An 8,062-nucleotide genomic window follows, 5' to 3' on the forward strand; every position below is an offset into this window, starting at 1 on the left:
AAAAAATTCCCAAACACCAGGGGCGCCTGGGTGGCTCAGTGGGTTGAGCCTCTGCCTTCGGCTCGGGTCATGATCTCAGAGTCCTGGGATCGAGCCCCGCATCGGGCTCTCTGCTCAGCGGGGAGCCTGCTTCCTCCTCTCTCTCTGCCTGCCTCTCTGCCTACTTAAAAAATCTCTGTCTGTCAAATAAATAAATAAAATCTAAAAAAAAAAAAAAAGAATTCCCAAACACCAAATTAGCCTTACAGGAAATATTAAAAGGGTCCTCTAAGCAAAGAGAGAGCCTAAAAGCAACAGGCTAGAAAGGAACAGAGACAATATACAGTAACAGTCACCTTACAGGCAATACAATGGCATTAAATTTATATCTTTCAATAGTTACCCTAAATATAAATGGGCTACATGTGCCAATCAAAAGACACAGAGTATCAGAATGAATAAAAAAATAAGACCCATCGATATGCTGTCTACAAGAAATGCATCTTAGACCCAAAGACACCTCCAGATTTAAAGTGAGGGGGTGGAAAAGAGTGTACCATGCTAATGGGCATCAAAAGAAACCTGGGGTGGCAATCCTCATATCAGATAATTAGATTTTAAGCCAAAGACTATAATAAGAGATGAGGAAGGACACTATGCTATACTTTTTTAAAATATTTTATTTATTTATTTGACAGCAAGAGAGGGAACAAAAGCAAGGGGAGTGAGAGAGGGAGAAGCAGGCTTCCCACTGAGCAGAGAGCCTAATGTGGGGCTTGCTCCCTGGACTGAGGTTTCATGACCTGAGCCAAAGGCAGATGCTTAATGACTGAGCTACCCAGGTGCCCCAACACTACATCATACTTAAAGGGTCTGTCCAACAAGAAGATCTAACAGTTTTAAATATCTATGCCCCTAACATGGGAGTAGACAGTTATATAAACCAACCTATAACAAAATCAAAGAAACACATCGACAATAATACAATAATAGTAGGGGATTTTAACACTCCTCTCACTGAAATGGACAGATCATCTAAGTAAAAGATCAACAAGGAAATAAAGGCTTTAAATGACACACAGGACCAGATGGTCATCACAGATATATTTAGAACATTCCATCCCAAAACAACAGAATACATATTCTTCTCTAGTACACATGGAACATTCTCCAGAACAGATCACTTTCTGGGTTACAAATCAGGTCTCAACTGGTACCAAAAGATTAGGCTCATTCCCTGCATATTTTCAGATCACAATGCTTTGAAACTATAACTCAATTACAGAGAAATATCCTGATGAACATGGATGCAAAAATTCTCACCAAAATACTAGCCAATAGCGTCCAATAGTACACAAAAGGGATTATCCACCACAACCAAGTGGGATTTATTCCTGGGATGCAAGGTTGGTTTAACATCCACAAATCAATCAATGTGATACTATATATTACTAAAAGAAAGAACAAGAACCATAAGATACTTTCAATAGATGCTTAAAAAGCATTTGACAAAGTACAGCATCCTTTCTTGATCAAAACTCTTCACAGTGTAAGGATAGAGGGTACATACCTCAATATCAAAGCCATCTTGAAAAACCCACCACAAATATCATTTTCAATGGAGAAAAACTGAGAGCTTTTCCCCTAAGGTCATGAACACAGCAGGGATGTCTACAATCACCACTGCTATTCAACATAATACTAGAAGTCCTAGCCTCAGCAATCAGAAAACAAACAAAAAAAAAATTTAAAGGAATCCAAATGGCAAAGAAGTCAAACTCTCACTCTTTGCAGATGATATAATACTTTATGTGGAGAACCCAAAAGACTCCACTCCAAAACTGCTAGAACTCATACAGGAATTCAGTAAACTGTCAGGACATAAAATCAATGCACAGAAATCAGTTGCATTTCTATACAAAAACAACAAGACAGAAGAAAGAGAAATTAAGGAGTCAATCTCATATACAGTTGCACCCAAAACCACAAGATACCTAGGAATAAACCTAACCAAAGAGGCAACGAATCTGTACTCAGAAAACTATAAAGTACTCATGAAAGAAATTGAGGAAGACACAAAGGAATGGAAAAATGTTCCATGCTCATGGATTGGAAAAACAAATATTGTGAAAATGTCTATGCTACCTAAAGCAATCTACACATTTAATGCAATCCCTATCAAAATACCATCAATTTCTTTCAAAGAAATGGAACAAATAATCCTAAACTTTATAGAACCAGAAAAGACTCTGAATAGCCAGAGGAATGTTGAAAAAGAAAGCCAAAGTTGGTGACATCACAATTCCAGACATCAAGCTCTATTACAAAGCTGTCATCATCAAGACAGTAGGGTACTGGCACAAAAACAGATACATAGATCAATGGAACAGAATAAAGAGCCCAGAAATAGACCCTCAACTCTATAGTCAACTAAACTTCGACAAAGCAGGAAAGAATGTCCAATGGAAAAAGGACAGTCTCTTCAACAAATAGTGTTGGGAAAATTGGACGGCCACATGCAGAATGAAACTGGACATTTCCGTACACCACACACGAAAATAGACACAAAATGGATGAAAGACCTCAATGTGAGAAAGGAATCCATCAAAATTCTTGAGGGGAACACAGGCAGCAACCTCTTCAACCTTAGCCACAGCAACTTCTTCCTAGAAACATCACCACAGGCAGGAAAGCAAGGGCAAAAATGAACTATTGGTACTTCATCAAGATCAAAAGCTTTTGCACAGCAAAGGAAACACTCCACAAAACCAAAAGACAACTGACAGAATGGGAGAAGATATTTGCAAACAACATATCAGAAAAAGGGCTAGTATCCAAAAATCTATAAAGAACTTATCAAACTCAATACCCAAAGAACAAATAATCCAATCAAGAAATGGGATGAAGATGTGAACAGACATTTCTGCAAGGAAGATAACCAAATAGCCAACAGACACACGAAAAAGTGCTCCACATCACTCAGCATCAGGGAAATACAAATCAAAACCACAGTGAGAAACCACCTCACACCAGTCAGAATGGCTAAAATTAACAAGTCAGGAAATGACGGATGGCCAGGATGCAGAGAAAGGCGAACCTCCTACACTGTTGGTGGGAATGCAAGCTGGTGCAGCCACTCTTCAAAACAGCATGGAGGTTCCTCAAAAAGTTGAAAATAGAGCTACTGACCCAGCAATCGCACTACTGGATATTTACCCTAAAGATATAAATGTAGTGATCCTAAGGGGCATGTGCACATGAATGTTTATAGCAACAATGTCCACAACAGCCAAACTATGGAAAGAACCTAGATGTCCATCAACAGATGAATGGATAAAGAAGAGGTGGCATATATACATACAATGGAATACTATGCAGCCATCAAAAGAAATGAAATCTTGTCATTTGCAATGATGTGGATGGAACTAGAGGGTTTATGCTGAGTGAAATAAGTCAATAAGAGAAAGACAATTATCATATGATCTCCCTGATATGAGGAATTTGAGAGGCAAAGTGGGGGGTTTGGAGGGTGGGGAAGGAAAAAGATGAAACAAGATGGGATTGGGAGGGAGATAAACCATAAGAGACTCTTAATCTCACAAAACAAACTGAGGGTTGCCGGGGGGAGGGTGGTAGGGAGAGGGTGGCTGGGTTATGGACATTGGGGAGGGTATGTGCTATGGTGAGTGAAGTATGTAAGCCTGAATTCACAGACCTGTACCCCTGGGGCTAATAATACATTATATGGTAATTTTAAAAAATCTAAAAAATTTACTTTTGTAACAATACTTTGCCATAAACTGAGGTACAACACAGTCACAGTGAGGAGACTAATAAGAAAGTCAGTATATCATACAAAATTTACAAAAGTCACATTCTTCACAAAAGCATATTGTGATACAACCTCTCCCCAGCTAGTAGAAAGCCAACAGCTAAAAGTCTATGAGATTATCATGGCCTCTTAACTGGAAGGAAACAAATGTGCTAAGATCATCGTAGGGACTTGTAGGGCTAAGGTCCTTCTTGGTGTAGATGTGTACCCAAAGATAGGTGAGTATTTTTGAGAAAATTCTGGTCTCAATGCAAGTACATCCTGGTTTATTCTCTGCTAAGTGGTGCCTGCTGCCTCTCTGGGGGAAGATCTGCTGTTTCCTAGCTAGTTGAGTAAGTCTGCCTAATTCTGGAGTAAAATGTTAGCAAGACCTCTGGGTCATAGTAGATCTAAATCCATGTTCCCCGTTTAGTTTGACCAGTAATAAAAGTCATAGTATTATTTCTCTACTTCCCAGTTTGATCTCAATTTAGAAGAGGAAGAAAGGATTGTTGTGATCTCTGAAAGCCCCAATTCAAAGCTGCAATTGTAATATTCTCAAGAAGCAACAGGTTGCATAAATAGTGTATAAAAAACGACAGTGCTTCTGGGATTTGGTTATTTTCTTAAGGGCTCTGAGGCAGACCTCCTTCAAGAAATGACATAATGAACTTTGGGTTTGACTGTCAGCTTTCCAGAATCGGTGGATCATACTTCCAAACAAAGTGGGGAGGAAAAGGTCCCATATCAGATAGTAACAGAATGAGAGGGTGGGCTAAGGAGTAGTAGGGAAAGGACAATCACGGGGGACTGATTAACAAAAATTGTGCCTTTGGAAGGCAGGGAATTCATCACAAGAAAGGATTAACAGCAAGTCATTGTGCCCCCATTTCATTACACTTAATATCACATTGGATTCAGTTTTCAGGCACTGAAATGAGATAGGGCTGAATGAGTCAAATGAATAACTCCTTTATTTATTTATTTACTTATTTCTTAACAAGGAAGAATAGCAGAGACCAGTAATAACTGAAATATCTGACTCTTATAATTGTAAAGAAAAATCACTCAGTGAGAAAGTTGCTCACTAATTTCTGGAATACTAGTGTGAGTAGAAAAGATAGGGCCCAGAAAAGAGGGAACTGGAGGAGTATGAGGGGGAAAGCCAAGCAATAGTGACATTTGTTGAGACAATAGCAGCTAAAATTGGGAGCTTGTAATGGCTGCTAGGAAAACTCAATCCACTTAGACTCCACAGAAAGGGAGTAGGGCTGCAGTTCTGAGGGACAATCTATGTGGACACTCTGGGTTCAAAGAAAAAAAAAAAACCCACCACCCAAGGCTTTTATCATTCTAGACTGAGGGTTGAGAAGCAATGGGGGTAGAGCTAGGTTGGGTTTAATAGGAGTGAGACTGAGCCTGGTAGAATGTAACTTCTACCAACAAACTTGCTGTTTCTTTTGTTCACTTTTGTATAAACCAGTATCTATTATTCCTAGCCCATAGTAATTGCACAATAAATATCTTCTAATAGAGTGCCTGGGTGGCTCAGTGGGTTAAGCCTCTGCCTTTCGCTCAGGTCATGATCTCAGGGTCCTTGGATGGAGCCCAGCATCGGGCTCTCTGCTAGAGGGGGAGCCTGCTTCCCCCTCTCTCTCTGCCTGCCTCTCTGCCTACTTGTGATCTCTGTCTGTCAAATAAATAAATAACATCTAAAAATTTTTCTTTTGAATAACTTATTGGATAAATGAAGGGAATGGTTGACAGATATGTCCTCACTTAGTAGAATACCAACATTGAATTGAGCTGTATATAAGCAATGAAGTGTTGTGCCAATCTATGAGCACGCCATTCATTTGGTCATTTATTCAATAAACATGAATGGAGCATTTGCTAGGTTGCAAGTATGGGATACTAGACTCTGGGGAATAACACACGACCACTTTTTCTGCCCTGAAAGGATGTGATTTAGAGGCTGCTTAAGGTAAAGGAAGAAATCTGTTAAAAACATTTTAAAATTTTATAAAATATTTTAGATGTTATCAAAACTACCCTAACTATCCTTCCCATCAGCTCCTCCCCACTTTCCCTACCTACCCCCCATCCCAACCCCACCAACCTCAAACTCCAATCGATGGACCTCCCTGGCCTGCTGTTTGCCTGGCTTTTCCTGACAAAGTAAGGAAACCACACAGACTTGATGAAAGAAGTCATTTCATGAGGTAGCTTCTAGAAGGCAGGGGCTAACTTTGCTAAGCCTTCATATTTAAAGCAGGCTATCTAAAGTAGTCATTATTTTAAATAGAGGCCTTCACATTACTTACAATGCACACTTTGTTCTTTTAGCCACCTTCCACCCCGCCCCCCAAATCTTTACTTTCAGTTCAGTCTCTGCACCCTCTGTGTGAATGACACAGATAAGGTCTGTGAACGAATTGAAAGATAAAAAGACAAATTCCTGCCTCCTCAGACCTCGCACTGTAAGGTTTAGTCAAGGATGATAACTCAAAATAACCACCCGCACAGACTCAGGCAGGAAGGCTCTCCAGCCCTGATATAGATTGTACCCAGAGGCGTGGCCAAAGGTCGAGCGCCAGGGTGCACGCCTGGGTGGAAGGCTGGACCGTTCTGGATTCCCTGGAGGTAGCCAATGGCCTCCTCGAGGCGGAGCTTTTGACTGACTGGCGTGGAAACTGACCAATCCGAACCTACTCTGGATGACCTGCCCAGGGAGAGCTGTAAGAGTTCTGGTGCTGCTGCGCCCAAGATTGGGGGAGGGGCGATGGGGAGGGGTGGTGGGGGGATGGTCCTGGCAGCCTCTATTTACTAATCTGTAGGAAAGCATTTCAATTTTTTAAATCACCAGTTCGGCCGTACTAGTGCCTATGACTGGATATCAGTACAGATATAGCGGCTTTCTATTCTTTTGTCTGCCAAGAGCATCAGCTTAGAAGTGCTTTTTTAATGTATGCAATCATTCAATTCAAATAAGCGCTGATATTTACTTGCAGACCTCTTCTCCTAAGCAGCATAGTTTGGTCTGTGGAGAGATGCAGGGCAAATGATGCTAAGACTGTTTTATTTACTCATCTTCCTTACCTAATCCGTACCCTGTTTCTAATTAGGCACTCAATAATTGCTTAAGAATAAATAGACACAAGTCCTTAGCTATTGCTTCCTCTGATGTCATTGTAAAATCTCTGCAACCTTCTGACCCTTTAGTGGAAAATCTCATCCTGTATCTGCAGGTTGATTTAAATTTAGGTATGTGTATTACTTGGTTTCTTCAATAAGTTTTAAGAATTTGCTAGCAACTCTTAATTATGATATTCAAGGCTACTGTTCACTCTTTTCCTTTTAGTACAATGTTCGCAGGCTCCAAGATTCTTGTACTTTTACCATTTCACAGTGTCATCAAGTTTCAGTCAGACAAAGAATAAGCTGTATAAATTTTAAAGTTCCAAACAAATGTTTCTTGATACCCTTTTTCCATTCATTGTGAGTCAACTACCTTCCATGTACTGATCACAGTGTTCACCATTATTACATGGTCCTGTATTGCTCAAAGGACCAAAGAGCAGGAGCTCAAAGGTGATGCCTGTGTGTGAATGCCATAATGTTGCTCAAGTTAGAATCAAAAGTCACTCAGATTCCAGAGTTCCTGAGGTCTAAGGGTTGGGCAGTTTCATACAGAGACAAACTGTGGCCTTCTGATAGCTCATCAGTGACCTAAGAAGAGCACTGTCCTCTTGCTGGGATTATGATTTTAGTGTGCCTAAGAAGAAAAAGTAAAAGTTGTGAGTATGAATGTTGTTTCAAGAACGGGTTACTCCAGGATGATTCTGTGTTCCTCTATTAGTTAATTGGTTTTTTTTTTGTTTGTTTGTTTGTTTTGGGAGGTTTTTTTGATAAGTAACAGAAACTAAGCAAAAAGAAGGACAGGAAATTTATCATGAAGAAACAACGGCAAGACACCTGGGTGGCTCAGTCAGTAAAGCGTCTGTCTGCAGCTCAGGTCATGATCTTAGGGTCGTGGGATCGAGCCCCACATCAGGCTCCTTGCTCAGAGGGGAGTCTGGTTCTCCCTCTCCCTCTCCATTTGTGTGCTCACTCTCCCTCCCTCTCTCTCCGCCTCTCTCAAATAAACAAATAAATAAATAAATACATCTTTAAATGTAAAAAAAAAATACATCTTTAAAAAAAAAAGAAGAAAGAAACAATGATGACTTGTAAAATCCATGAGCAGGAATGGTTATGGGCCTTGGGAAAAGC

The sequence above is a fragment of the Lontra canadensis genome, unplaced genomic scaffold (assembly GCF_010015895.1).
Source record: "Lontra canadensis isolate GAN:19392208 unplaced genomic scaffold, GSC_riverotter_1.0 scaffold75, whole genome shotgun sequence".
Taxonomy (NCBI): domain Eukaryota; kingdom Metazoa; phylum Chordata; class Mammalia; order Carnivora; family Mustelidae; genus Lontra; species Lontra canadensis.